General features: G+C 38.4%; 1 non-coding gene across 1 annotated transcript; it reads left to right on the top strand.

Annotated features, from left to right (window-relative positions):
• The first annotated feature begins 8,527 nt into the window (after positions 1–8,527).
• LOC127076950 (small nucleolar RNA R71) lies at positions 8,528–8,634 on the top strand. Its single transcript, XR_007786956.1, has one exon. It is a non-coding gene; the product is annotated as a small nucleolar RNA R71 (small nucleolar RNA).
• Positions 8,635–15,748: the final 7,114 nt, after the last annotated feature.

Here is a 15,748-nt window from a genome sequence, read left to right as displayed (position 1 = left end):
TCGATGGGGCTAAAGGTATGGGGAGGTAAGATTGTACTAAAGATCTACTATATTTGGTGACTCGTCAAACTCATGCATTATACTAAAAAGCAAAATAAACAACTAAAAGGAAATAACAATAAATAAACTATCTAAAAATAACAAAGAAAAAGCGATAAAGGAAAAAAACGAGAAAATCAATAAAGAAAAGACGATAGAGTCTCCTCCCACACTTAAATCGGACATTGTCCCCAATGTTTCGAAATAAGATAAGGGAAGAGTTACCTGACAACCTATTGCTGACCACTAGTACCCTCGCCATCCTGAGGTGGACGACGGGATCGGGTACGAGGACGGTCTCTCTGAACCAACCTCGCCATCAGGGCATCCTGAGCGGCCCTCACCTCTCGAAGGTTACCTATAATGGAACCTTGAGTGGCTTCAATGAGTGCCATGTGTCTCTGGTGGTAGTTTTACTGACGGGCTTGTGTATTGGTAACCGTAAGTAGAGACTGTAGAACAGTGTCGTAGGACCTGTCTGTCCTCCGTTGCGATTCTTGCATGAAGTTCATGTTATCTGTCATTTGTTGCTGGATGGTAGAGAGAAGGTCGTCACGCCACATCTCCTCTGTAATATAGAAGCCAGGAGTGGTACCTGCAGAAGAAGAAGATGGTGCGGTGTGTGGTGGTGAATGATGATGGGGGGACACATGGGGTACGGGAGATCTCTCTCGTCGATCATATTCATCATCAGTGTCATGTCCCGCCTCATCAGGAATGTTAGGAGGAAGAGGACCTAAAACAGGGGGAGCATCTAAAGCGTATGTCCAATTCCTTTCATCTCGTACATCTGTACGTCTAGTGCACGGTAAAACAATAGACGGGATGGCTACACCATGAACCATAAGCATATAGCCTCCTTCTCTCCTCGAGCGGCACAATTTCATGTCTCTCAGAAATTTTAGGTTAATTGTGCGAGGAGGTAAGGGTTCTAGGGTAGCCATCTCATCGTTCAGGTTAAGCGCCCGAGCAATAGATGTAATCAATCCACCAAAAGAAATCGGTCCCGCTTTATTCAAAGTTAATGTCATATGGGCAAGCATGAACGGGACCGAATTAATACGTCTATTTGTGAGGCTTCCTTGTAAAAATAGAAGCTCTCTAGCATTAACCTTATTTGGATTCTCCCGGCCAAAAATAGTGCATGCCAACAGATATCTAAAAACTCTGATGGCCAGGTTATGGATAGTTGAGGCAAGAACTCCTTCAAAAGAGTTTATGGAAGTGTTTGATAAACGCTCCCAGAAGGAAAATACCTCAACAGACCATTCGGAATCCAAAGGGGCCTCACAAATAGCACCGTCCCCATGAGGGATTCCTAACAAGCTGGCTAGTTCGTCGGTACTGAATTGGTATTCAACAGCAAACATTCTAAATTTGACAGTACCAACTGTGCTAGTAGTGTTAGGGTTGACAATATAAATTAAGGAACTCAAAAATTCAATTGTCAACCGCTCATAGGTAGGTTCTTTGTTGGAAAAGAAATTATGCAATCCTAAGTTATCTAATAAATGAAATATGCTATGATAGATACCTAAAATGTAGAGACAGTTTTCGTCAACATACCTTGTCGGGAGGATTTCCCGATTTTGCAACCGTTCAATAATTTTTCTTTGTCGATCCCCCGATTTCCCTCCTCGAAGAATGAATTCGTTAAACTCCATTTGAAAAGCTCTTGAGAAGTGATGAAGAAAATGAAGTGGTTTGTGAAAAGGTTGGATTTTTACGAAATCCGACGGATGAAAATGAAAATGGAATTCGGAAAGATGATTTGTACGGCGTGGTGGTTAGAAAAGTATGAGCTTTTTGTGGGTTCAAGGATGTTTTCCAAGGTGAAAAAATGGGTTTGGAAGGTTGTAAGTTGCAAAAATGGTGAAGAAAGGGGTTCTGCCCCGACCTTTTACAGACATTGTGGCGGGCGCCACAAGGCAAAATCTGGCTGGGCCGGATTTTGGTCCTTTGGTTTGGGCTTCTCTTGTCTTTTGGCTTTTAGGGGTCCGGATAGCATTTGTCTTGTGATTTTCCTAGTATCTTTGGCTTGCATAATTTTTGTAGAAGTAAAAATAAAATAAAAATAAAAATGAAACAAAAATTATATTAGACTAATAAATTAAAAACAACTAAAATAAGAAATGCAAATAAAACAAACATAAGACATATATAAATAAAAATAGAAATATCAATGTATAGATGTAGTTTATATAATATTCCAAATGTGATAATATATAAAATGAGTTACGTAAATACGAGAAATATAAAAGAGAGATAAAATAAGATGAAATGGTGAGATCATATAGTAGGGATGTCATCTTCCTGAGAGGCTCCACGGAGCATGGCTATCTCCTGATATAGACAGTCGGCTTCAGTAGCATGGGTGAGATCAGACACTCCCATCTGTAAAGTGAGGTCAGCCACCTCCTGTCTAAGCGCTGCGATCTCTCTATGACACTCCGCAATCTGAGTGCGGATGTCGGGTGTCTGCAATGAAAGATTATTAGAGAAAACAGTGATTCTGGGAGATGGTGGTGTAGGTGTGTATTCAGCAATGGGTGGTGATCTTGGTTCCTCAACGGTCTCTCCCTAGCCCTCCAGAGCATAACTCCAATTCACTGGATCATGCACACTGGTCACCATAGGATTTGGCAGTGTGAAGTAATGGATAGCCTCGCTGTCGACTAACAGTCGGAACTGACATGGGTGGAAAGAGGCTCTCCTCATCAATCCTCTGGTCAAACAGAAGTCGATGTCCATGGTAGTGTACCTACAGTAGATCCGGAGATGTGACAGCTTGCGAGACAGACCTAAAGCGACAGCAATCTGCGTGATGATTCTGCCCACATGGATGACTCCTTCGGTAGATCTGGAGATACCGCTGAGACTGTATAATAAAAAGTTCCCACATGCTACTGGGTGAGATTGGGATGCACAACATAATAGGAAGATCTCCTCTTCACTCAGTAGTGTCTTTGCATCCGGCCTTCCCAGGAAGGAATGTGCTAATATCATCTGAAAGTATCTGAAGGCGGGGTTATGTATGACATGAGACAGCTGCATAGATGGATCCTGGCTTCCGCCACCGGAGATATCGCTCCAAAACTTCTCAACCTCCTTACCTAGGAAATATCCCATAGGTGTCTTTGGGATAGCATCAGGAGTGGTCTGGAAACCCAATACGTCGCCGAACTCTTTCTGGCTGAAGGAGTACTCAACTCCGAAAAGCCTGAAAGCAGCATACCCATCTGGTCCAGAGTATGGGTCATATTCGAATGAACTCAGGAACTCCAAGGTCAGGTTCCTGTAGGTGTTACTCAAGTCATCTGCAAACTCGTCCCAGTGAAGCTGGTGGCTAAGGAATCGGATACTCGGCTCGATACCCAGTGCCTCCATACAATGCTGATCAGGATAACGTGTGGGTGCCATAGGGCGTTGATACAGAGCGATGTAGCGCTCTCTATGAGCATTATCTCTATAGGCCACGTGCATGTCATCGAAATCCTGCATCCTGTAAAAGTTAAGAAAGTGATCCTGAAAATACGACCATTCAAATTTTAGTCTCAATGCAAAATATGATAAAATAAAATAAAAATAAAAATAAATAAATGCGAAAAAGTAAAATGAAAGAAAAACCATGGGTTGCCTCCCACGTAGCGCTTGTTTAACGTCAATAGCTTGACGATTAGAATTTATACACCTGTAGTAGTAGGAATCGATGGATCAATCAGGGTGTGGCTCAAATAGTATGCTGGAATGTCTCCTCCTTCGTAGAGTTTCAGTCTTTGTCCATTTACAATGAATAGACTACAGGTATCGTTCTTGATTTCTACGGCTCCGGATCTCAGAATCTTGGATACTTCGAAAGGACCAGTCCATCTTGAATGTAGCTTTCCAGGGAAGAGTCGTAACCTAGAGTTAAAAAGGAGAACAGGATCGCCTATATTGAAGTTTTTCTTTACTATTCTTTTGTCGTTATAGGCTTTTGTCCTCTCTTTATATATTTTTGCATTCTCGTAGGCAGATTGCCTAAGTTCTTCTAATTTATGAATGTCTAGGGTACGCTTTTCTCCAACGGCTAGGTAGTCTAAATTCAAAGTTTTAATGGCCCAATAGGCCTTATGCTCTAATTCGAATGGTAAGTGACATGATTTTCCATAAACTAGTTGATAAGGAGTAGTTCCTATAGGGGTTTTGAAAGCGGTTCTATAGGCCCATAATGCTTCTTGAAGCTTCTGAGACCAGTCTCTCCTAGAAATAGAAACAGTTTTCTCTAGGATTTGTTTTATCTCCCTATTAGATACTTCTACTTGGCCACTAGTCTGTGGGTGGTATGGTGTTGCTACTCTATGCCTAACTCCATATTTTCTTAAAAGTTTGTCAAATATTCTCGATATGAAGTGTGATCCTCCATCGCTTATGACTAAACGTGGTGTTCCAAATCTAGGGAATATATAGTTTTTAAATAGTTTGATTACTACCCTAGTGTCGTTTGTGGGTGCAGTTATAACTTCAATCCACTTAGACACATAGTCTACAGCTACTAAGATATACCTGTTTCCTAAGGATGGTGGAAAAGGTCCCATGAAATCTATACCCCATACGTCAAAGAGTTCTACTTCCTGAATGTTTCTTAGAGGCATTTCATCACGCCTTGAAATGTTTCCAGTGCGTTGGCATCTATCACACTTGACAATGCAAGCATAGACATCACGCCACATGGTAGGCCAGAATAGGCCAGCTTGAAGAATCTTGGCGTATGTTTTAGAGGTGCTCGCATGTCCACCATAAGGTGCAGAATGACAATGCTCGATAATACTATTTACCTCTTCTTCTGGAACGCAACGGCGAAAAATGCCATCTTTACCCCTTTTGAAAAGGAGTGGTTCGTCCCAATAGAAGTTTCTCACATTGTGGAAGAATTTCTTCTTGCGGTGGTAGTCAAGATCAGGGGGTACTATATCAGCGGCTAGGTAATTAACGAAGTCTGCATACCAGGGTACGTTACTTATTGCTAAGGAATTTTGGGAATGTTTATAAGGATCTAGGTTATTATCTTCAATGGTTTCTACTCTAACGATCAGTCTATCATAGGCGAAATCATCATTTATGGGTACTAGTTCTGGTTTTAGATGTTCTAGCCTAGAAAGGTGATCGGCTACTACATTTTCAGTGCCTTTTTTTTATCTCTTATGTCTAAATCAAACTCTTATAGTAATAGAATCCATCGGAGTAACCTGGGCTTGACATCTTTTTTACTTAATAGGTAACGAATGGCAGCATGATCGGTGTAAACTATAATATTTGCTCCTACTAGATAAGATCTAAATTTGTCTATAGCGAAAACTACAACGAGTAATTCTTTTTCAGTTGTTGCGTAGTTAAGTTGGGCAGCATCTAGGGTTCTACTGGCATAATAAATGGCATGTAAATTTTTATCTTTCCTTTGTCCTAGAACGGCTCCAACTGCATAATCACTAGCATCACACATTATCTCAAAAGGTTCTGACCGATCAGGTGGTTTCATAATGGGTGCAGATATTAATGCTTGCTTTAAAATATTAAATGCGTCATTACATTTTTCATCAAAAATGAATTCAGCATCTTTCATTAAAAATCCAGTTAAAGGTTTAGTTATTTTGGAGAAGTCCTTAATAAAACGCCGGTAGGATCCAGCGTGTCCAAGAAAACTTCGGACTTCTCTGATGGTTTTTGGTGGTTTTAGGTTTTCTATAACTTCTATTTTAGCTTTATCTACCTCTATACCTTTTTCGGAAACTATATGTCCTAAAACTATTCCTTCGGTTACCATGAAATGACATTTTTCCCAATTTAGCACGAGGTTCACCTCCACGCATCTCTCCAGGATTTTCTCAAGGTTAGCAAGACAATTGTGGAAATCAAATCCGCAAACCGAGAAATCATCCATAAACACTTCCATGATACCATCTAGGTAATCTGCAAAGATTGACATCATGGAGCGTTGGAAAGTAGCTGGGGCATTACAGAGGCCGAATGGCATTAGTCTATAGGCAAAAGTTCCATAAGGGCATGTAAAGGTAGTTTTTTCTTGGTCTTCGGGTGGATAGGTATTTGGAAGAATCCAGAGTATCCATCTAGATAGCAGAAGTAAGAGTGTCTGGCTAGACGCTCCAACATTTGGTCTAAAAATGGTAAAGGGAAATGATCCTTCCTAGTTGCTTTATTTAATTTCCTATAATCTATACACATCCGCCATCCTCCTTCTAAATGTTTTGCTACATGTTCGCCTTTATCGTTTTGCGCGACTGTGATGCCTCCCTTTTTAGGTACTACATGCACAGGGCTCACCCACTTACTATTCGAGATCTGGTAGATGATTCCTGCCTCAAGTAACTTAAGAACTTCCTTTTTAACAACATCACTCATTATAGGGTTTATTCTTCTCTGATGTTCCCTAGAGGGTTTTGAATCTTCTTCTAGTGAAATCCGATGCATGCATACGGATGGGCTTATACCTTTCAGGTCAGAGATATTATATCCTAAGGCTGAGGGATATCTTCGTAAAACGTCTAAAAGTTGGTTCGTTTCCTCTTGGCTCAAGGTAGCACTGACTATAACTGGACGGTTCATCTTTTCATCGAGGAACTCATATCTCAGGTTCTTAGGCAGTTCCTTAAGTTCTAAGGTTGGTTTCTTAGGGCATGGCATAGGATCTGGAGTAAGGGATAAACATTCGTAAAGGTTATCATCGATGTAAGGTTTCTTAAAGTCATCATCTTCCCTTATGAGAGTTGATGGTAACTTAATTGTTTTTATAATTTCTTTTTGTTCTAATTCTCTAACACATTCATCAATGGTATCTAAGGCATAACACGAGTCTCCTATCACAGGTGCCATAAGAAATTTCGAAAGTATAAATTCTATTTTCTCGTCGCCTACCTCAAATGTCAACTTTCCTTTCTTGACATCTATTATGGCTCCTGCAGCCGATAAGAATGGTCTACCTAGAAGGATTGGTATATCATTGTCCTCTTTGATGTCCATGACAACAAAATCAGTAGGGATAAATAACTGACCTATCCTAACAGGAACATCTTCTAAAATGCCTATCGGATATTTAACAGATCTATCGGCTAACTGAGACATCTTAGTGGGCTGTAATTCTCCTAAGTTTAACCTCTCACAAACCGCTAAAGGCATTAAGCTCACACTAGCTCCTAAGTCTAGAAAAGCTTTTTCGATGACATGATTACCCAAAAGGCAAGGAATGGAGAAATTTCCAGAATCTTTATCTTTCTTCGCTAATTTGTCCTCGGAAATAGCATTACATTCCAAAGGCTTCGGATCGTCAAGTCTACATTTGTTGGTAAGGATGTCTTTGAGAAACTTTGCATAAGAAGGTATTTGGGTGATGGCTTCTGTGAAAGGGATTTCTACATGAAGTTTTTCTATAACTTTAATAAATTTTTGATACTGTTTATTGATCTGGGTTTGTTTGAGTCTTTGCGGATATGGTATAGGTGGTTTATATGGCGGGGGTGGTACGTAAGTTTTATCTTTAGGTTCTTCTCCTTTATCTTGACCTTCCTGGTTTTTAGGTTCCTCTGGTTCCTTTACTTCGTCTGTGGGTTTCATACATTCCTTAGAAGTTTCGGGTTCACTCAATCTAGGGTTTGGTGGCTCATCATAAGCGTTCCCACTTCGTAGGGTAATGGCATTGGCTTGTCCTCTTGGATTTTTTTGAGGTTGTCCAGGGAATTGTCCTCCAGGTGTGGTCTGAGGGGCTTGGTTTAAAGCTACCTGAGAGATATGGGTTTCAAGCATCTTAGTATGAGTAACTATTTGATCAACCTTGGTTCCTAACTGAGTAATCAATTCGTTAACATGAATGTTTTGGTTCATGAACTCCTTGTTTTGTTGGGTTTGAGCGGTGATAAAATTTTCCATAATTTTCTCAAGGCTCGGCTTTGGTGGTACAGGTTTCATAGGTTGATTTGATCTTGGGGCTTGATAACTAGGTCTCGGGGGTGCGTTATTTTGCATAGGGTTATTGTTTTTATAGGAGAAGTTCGGGTGATTCCTCCATCCAGGGTTATAGGTATTCGAGTATGGGTTCCCTTGGGTATAGTTCACTTGCTTAGAGTGGGTTTCGTTTAATAGACTGCATTCTGCAGATTGGTGTCCTTTGGTTCCACATATCTCACAATCCGACGAAACTGCGGCTACAGTATTCGGGTTTATGCACATATGCTCGACTTTAAGGGCTAATGCGTCCATTTTAGCTTGCATCATGTCTATAGAGCTTAGTTCATGCACTCCTCCTTGGGCTTCCTTCTTCTCAACTGTCGCTCATTCGACTCCCCATGATTGATGGTTTTGAGCCATATCTTCGATGAGGGCACTAGCTTCAGGATAAGGTTTGTTCATCAAAGCACCGCCTGCGGTAGCGTCGATGGTCATCTTTGTGTTGTAATGAAGTCTATTATAGAAGGTTTGAATGATTAACCAATTTTCTAAGCCATGATGTGGGCATGCTCGTAACAACTCTTTATATCTCTCCCAAGCTTCGAACAACGATTCTCCTTGGTTTTGGGTAAATCTGGTTATATGGTTTCGAAGAACGGCGGTCTTACTCGGGGGAAAATATCTAGCAAGAAAAACTCTTCTAAGGTTATCCCAAGTCGTAATGGAATTGGGTGGAAGGGAATCTAACCATGATAGGGCTTTATCTCTGAGGGAAAAAGGAAATAATCTTAAACATATTGCCTCAGGAGAAGCTCCATTGGTTTTAAAAGTGTTTGCTAATTGAAGAAATATTTTTAAATGTTGGTTTGGGTTCTCAGTAGCGAGACCCGCGAATTGTCTCTGTTGCACTAGTTGCAACAGGGATGGTTTAAGTTCAATATTATTAGCTGGGATGGTTGGGTTTACTATACTAGAACTAGGTTCTTCATTAGATGGTTGAGCGAAATCCTTAAGAGGTCTTTGGTTTTGATCTTCGGCCATAGCTCTCTTAAGTCTATGAAAGAATAAACGTGGGTGAGCGTAACGTTCAGGTTGCGCCAGAGGGTATACTAAGCTTAAACTTCCGGTGCTGCGAGTTCTTCGCATTGACCGGCGGGAAAATAACCTAAGTCTAAACGATATAACAACAGGAAAATGAAATTTGACGAAATTGGTCCCCGACAACGGCGCCAAAAACTTGATGCGATATTTTTCGCAAGTATACGAACGCGTCAGAGTAATATAAAAGATTGTCGAATCCATAGAGACCAAGTGTCAATCTATCGTTATCTATTGTTATGGTGTTTATCCAAGGCAAACAAAATAGGTGTTTTTAGGGTGTGCAATGAAAAGTAAAGTAATGAAATAAAGTTCAATTAATAAAGACAAGGTCGAATATAATTCACGTAATCAATTAATAATCCAAGTACTTACTAATAGAGCTACTTATGGGCAATGTTTCCTACTTTGAAAAGAACTAATTTAACAGGAACTGTCGCTTTCGCGTATTCAGAACCTAGTTGTACTCCCTAATCAAACCCTCTTATTGTCACTTATAAAAAGGCGCGCATTGCGTTAGAGTAGTAAACCTATTTTTAAGAAATATAGTATCTTAACTAAGTTGAAAAGTATTATAACCTGGATTTCTTAACCAAAAGAGGTTCTTATGAACCAGACTCTAAACTTATAAACGCGTCCGAAAATAGTTTTAAAATCTCTTTTCTTCTTAACGTTAAAATCTCCTAATGAACTAAACAAAGCGCTTTCGCTGTTTTTAAAATAGTTAAAAACAATTAAGTTTAAAAAGACGTTGGACGGCTTTCGATCTTACCCAACGGAATTGAAGTGCGGGAAAACTTAAGTTGAAAGTTAAAATAGCCCTTAAGTGTTTCTACGAATAATCGTACGGATTACTGGTTCAATTACGATCCTTACATTCTAACCTTATAAATTTAGTTAGACATGGTAAAGTAAAAGTGCATTAAAATAAATAAAAGTAATGCGAGTGCGGAAAGTAAATAAAAGTAGTGCGAGTGCGGAAAATAAATAATTTTTAGAGAGTGCGAGGAAATAAATAAAAGTAAAGCGAGTGCGAGGAAATAAATAAAGTAAAGCGAGTGCGGGAAATAAATAATTTAAAGCGAGTGCGGGAAAATAAATAAAGTAAAGCGAGTGATAAACACCTGCTCCAATCAGAGGGTTGAATAAATTGCAAAGCGGAAATGAAAATGGCGGCAGAATTAACTTCCTTCCAAAGTGCTCCAAACTCGATTACAGACTCTATCACAGACTCGATTACACAATTGTGGTAACACTCCAATGCGAAGCGATTACCAGTTTATAATACTGAATATATGCCTAAGTGAAACAAAGTTGCTCTGAGTTTGCCTCTGCTCTAAGTTTGGATGATTGTAAAAGTGATTTCGAGTTTTTATTTATAAGCAAGTAAAAAGATGGAAATGACAAGGATGCCATTCAACTTGAAAATAGGAGGGAAAAACTTTCCTCTTGTGGCGCCCGCCACAAGCACAAAATGAGGCGCCTTAGTGGAAGTATTGGGGAACGTGGAAGTTAAGGGAAGTTGAGCTTGGACACGTCATGGCAGGGTCTATGGCGCCAGCCATGGGGTAGGCCACAAGTACAAAATGCTGAATTTTAGGGTTTTTGGCTCTTTTTCGCTCCTTTTCTCGATCGGGGCTCCGATTAAAGTAAAAACCTGAAAACAAAGGAAAACATAGCAATAACACAACAAAATAACAATAAAACAACTAGAATGCATGTGAAATCGGAGTTAAAAATACGGAAATTTCAGTGTTATCAACACACACACACACACACACATACACACACACACACACACACACATACACACACACTTTACATTTTGATCATACAGTTAGTGAGCAATTTGTTTAGCTGAAAATTTTGGTTGTGTTGAAGTATCTTAAACTGTTTTTGTAAGATCATTGCATTCTAAACAATTGAAATTGAATTGTTATACTTTCAACACAAAGAGAATTAAGCTTGGTGTATTGCAAACCAAGTGTTTGATAAATTGACTACACACTAAGTGTTCGATAAATTTCCTTTTCCAAGTTTATTTTTCTATTTCATTGGAAATCGACTATCATTGTGTGATTGTGTTCAAACATATTGTGTAAAATATATTGATTCATTTTCTCATCATTAGTATACGTTTCCTTACGGTTTAAGCGCATATATGATTCATCCGATAACGGTTCAGGATAGACGAGTGTCAATCCAGAATTGCTTCCACTTTCCATAAAAAATATTTTCAAAACATAATTTTTTATTATGATCTATTCAACACCCCCCCCCCCCTCTATATTGTTGCCTTTGTTTAACAACTAAGGGTTTTCTTTTTGGTGTTCATCGCTTCAAACATGTTGAAGAACTTTTTTTATTTGTTGAACTTCAATATTAATTTACCCAATTCTACAACTATGAGAGGTCTACGTGTTGTCAAGAATGGTCTTCTGAGGAGTAGTGGTGTATCATAATCCTCAGACATGTCTAAAATCCCAACATTTTCCGGAAACAATAAGTCATCGACTTTAACAAGGACATCTTCAAGAACTCCATGTGGATATGTAATCAAATGATTATCCAATATTAGCATTACTTAAGTCGATTTTGGCTCACCACAGTTTAACTTCCTCATCGTAGATAGCGGAATCAGATTGATGCTAGCTCTAGAATCATACAATGCTTGACCAATAGTTAGTGAACCATTATAAAAGGGAATAGTGAACCATTATAAAAGGGAATAGTGAACCTACCTGGACTAGTGGTTTTGGGTGGAAGCTTTTGATGAATGGATTTTTTAAATTGACTCACTTCCATTTCCTTTGTTGGTTTCTTCTTCAAGATTGAGTAAGGTGGTTTGATGTAGTTGGGTAACTCTGGGTTAGGCTCATTTAGGATTTGTTTCTTCATTCTCCTCAAAGGCGAGTTTTTATCTATGAGTTTGAGAATGGTGTCTCCTCTAACTCCCTCTTAACTAGTTTCATCCTTTTTTCCTCCCTCTGATTTTTCCTCTATCTCTTTTTCGATTACTACCTCATTTTCGGTTTTTTGTTCTCACCCCCACTTTTTCTTTTCTCTCATTACTAACCGGTTGGTTTGAAAGCGCTACTCTATTTCTCAACTCGGTGGTTTTTCAATTCTCGTTTTTGGGTTACTTACGGTTTTACCAATAGATCCCCTACTCTAACTAGCTTGTGATGCCACTTGCCGAGATAATTGACCGGTTTTCATTTCCATATTTTTTATTGATGATTAGGTGATTTTGCTTATGTTATCTTGTCTTTTCGTCATTTCTCTCTGAGCCTTAAACATCTCTTCCCGAGTCTTTCATGAAGTTGGCTAAGGCTTCCTCAAGTGGTGATAGTTTCCTAGGTGGTTCTTGAGGAATGTGTTGAACTCCTTGATTATCATTCAAAGTCTGATTGTTGCTCCACTTGAAATTTGGGTGGTCTTTCCAACTAGGATTGTAGGTGTTGGAATAAGGATTATTTTTCTGATAGTTTTCATATTGAGCTTTAGAACTCAGTCCCTCTGGTACATAATTTCCATTTTTATGACCTTCCCCGTATAAATTACACCTTAATGTCTAAATATGACTCACATTTGCGGGACTCAACGAGGATGGAAAAAACTATTTTGAGATGATACTTATGTGTTAGAATCCACTACCAACATTCCCTTGGGTTTCACTATTCAATTACTTGAACGATACTCATTATGCACATATTTTCAATTAGTGTTTTCACCTCATCTTAGTCCTTGTTTCTCAAAGTACCTTCTGCTGAGGCATAAAGAAATATGTGGAGTTTTAAGACCGCTGATAAAGTGTGCAACCAATTATATCAAACTCATATTATGATTTGGACACCTTCAGAGTAACAACTCAAATCTCTCTCATACATCAGATAATGACTCAGATTCACCTTAATCAAAGTATGAAATTTCACATTTCCTCTCTACAAACTGAGCATTAGAGAAATTCCTCTCTAAAAATTTGTCTTTCCATTTCTTCCAAGTTTGGATTGTACCATTTAGTAAGCATTTCAACCAAACCTTAACACGGCCTATCAAAGGAAACTAAATATCCATAATTTATCTGATAGTCATTTACATCATTTGGCTTGCACATCGAACATGTCTCACAAAATTTAACCAGATGCGCCCAAGGGTCTCTGATAGCTTTCCTGATGAACGAGTTCTCTCTCAAACCTAAAAGTAAAAAAAAATTATATCAAAAGTTACGGGGTTAGCTAGTTGAAAACCTTAGGATATCTGTCAAGAATCAGTCATCTTACAATAATCCCATATTGTAAGACCCCAATTTTGACCCTAAGATCCCTCATGTTATCTCATCATATGCATTGGCTTTGGGATCACACATTGGTATCCTCCTTACCTATAATTAATTAGGTTTGCATTGTGAGAGATCACCAAGCACATTTTATTGTATCATATTTTTTTTTCATTATTCACTAATCAAAATGCCAAAAATATGTCAATGTATAGTTTGTTACTTTTGTAGGTAGTGTGTGCATCCACTATTGCCCTATCAAGCTCATATCTAGGGTTTGAGACTCTAAATGCAAGGAGACTAGTCAAGATATGGTTCAAATTGAATATAGGCATCATATATGGACCCCTATGGTCTTCACATATCATTTTGATCAAGAAATCATCAAGAGTTTGAAGTTTGTTTGCCTTGGAAGCCCTAATTCATCTGGGTATCTTGTGTAACTTCATCAACAAGTTTCTTCAACATTTGATCAAATATTTCAAGGGATACTTCATATTACACATATATAATCATTCATGAGTCCCAAAAATCAATAGAATGTCAATCTAGCAAGATGGTTCATGGTGGTTGACTAGAGAAAGTCAACTAGTCAAAATTGGGGTTCCCTAGACCCTATATCCTACAATATTTGTCATATGAAAATGATTCCAAGAGAAACTTTACTCCAAATGACATTCTAAACAACTTTAATGTTGAATTCTAGATCTAGTTTTACTTGGAAAGTCAATTTTTATGGTGAAAGATTATACGTTATTTTGTCTGAACCCTAGTTAGAAGGTCAACTCCCCAAGACCATAACTTGCTCATTTTTTATGATATGAAAGACATTCAAGTTCCATGATCAAATTCAGGATGTATACTTCAACTTTTATGTTTGGAGTAAGTTCAAATTCAACTTGCAAATGCATATTCCAAGAGGAAACATTATAGGTCATTTTGGGCCATTCCATTGAACAAGTGATTTTCCTCAACTTCTAAAATGCATAACTCCTTCATGAAGAATCCAAATGATGTCAAATGTGTGACAAAATTGAATAGGTTTGAAAGAGCTACAACTTTGATGAAGGAAGTGTTTCCATTTGAAGTACATAACAAAAGTTATTCAAGGTGGAAGAAGTAAACATTTGACTTGGTACTTAGAAAATTTTCATTTATGTTTGATTTTCCAAACTTCCACCTCAAAATTCATGATGATCCAAGCTTCAAATGGAAAAGTGTTCAACTTGAAAGTTTTTCCCCTTGATCTCACCTTTCCAAAAAGTCCAATATCACCTAATTTAGAAAAATATTGAAGGAATTGCGCATGGGTGTAATGCATGATACCATTTGGAAGTTTCTCATGTTCAATTTCATTTCAACATTGCATGGCTTAATGCATTGCTTTCAGCATCACATGTGCAAGATTTTGGACCTTTTCCAATCATTCTTTGGGCTTTGTACATGCCCATGCAAGCTCATGATGCAATTGCTATTTTTGGATTTCAATTGAAAGTGTGTGGAAAGCATTTAAATTGGCTATAAATACAAGTGCCATGAGCTCAGAACTGGAGGAAGACCTTGCCCAAGCTTTGCCAAGACGATTCAAACCCTTCACTCTATACAATTTTTTGAAGATTTATTTGAAATTGAGTTTGAATTTCACCTTCTGTTTTTAAATTCAAACTCCAAGAATTTATTGCCTTTTTCATCTCAATTGATCACTTCAAGCAAGAGGAAGAGGAATCAAGAAAATCCAGATCAAGATCAAGCAAATTTGAAGCAATTTGAAGGTAAAATTTCAGAAACTTTGTATCTTTGATTCTCTCTCAATTCTTCACTATTCTTTGTGATTTTTGGTTGGCTGAAGTCCTACCAATATAGGCAACAAGATTGAGTTGCTTTGAGGTCAAATGAAGCAACTCAGATCATGAATCTCAAATTTCAAATCCATGTATCTTTCAATATACTTGGAATTGGAAGAAATGGAGGTCAGATTCGTGCTTGAGTATTTTTTCTTCAAATTAGAGTAATCATTTTTCATTTTTCATGAAGTTTTGATTGGACCAGACCGGTGGTCCTCACCGGAAAAGATGACCGGAGCTAGGGCTCCGGTGGTGTGTTGGCAGCTTCTCAACCATCTGATCTTGATTCCACGTTTTAATCTTGGCCACTGTTTTGTTTGACTCATGTTACAGCGCGCTTGACTCATGTGTGGTGCACCTTAGCGCGTGGCCATCAGATCTGCCACCTCAATTAATGAAGGAGATCTGATGGCCCTTATTTTTTTGAATTTCTTTTTATTTTTTGATTTTTCATTTAATCCCTTTATTTTGTTTAATTCATATTAATTTTATTAATCCAAAAAATATGGGACTTCCACCAAAAATCTTTAAATATTTTTCTCTTTCATTT

The sequence above is a fragment of the Lathyrus oleraceus genome, chromosome 4 (assembly GCF_024323335.1).
Source record: "Lathyrus oleraceus cultivar Zhongwan6 chromosome 4, CAAS_Psat_ZW6_1.0, whole genome shotgun sequence".
Lineage (NCBI taxonomy): Eukaryota > Viridiplantae > Streptophyta > Magnoliopsida > Fabales > Fabaceae > Lathyrus > Lathyrus oleraceus.
Note: the sequence above shows the minus strand (reverse complement) of the source record. Positions and strands in the feature narration are given on the sequence as shown.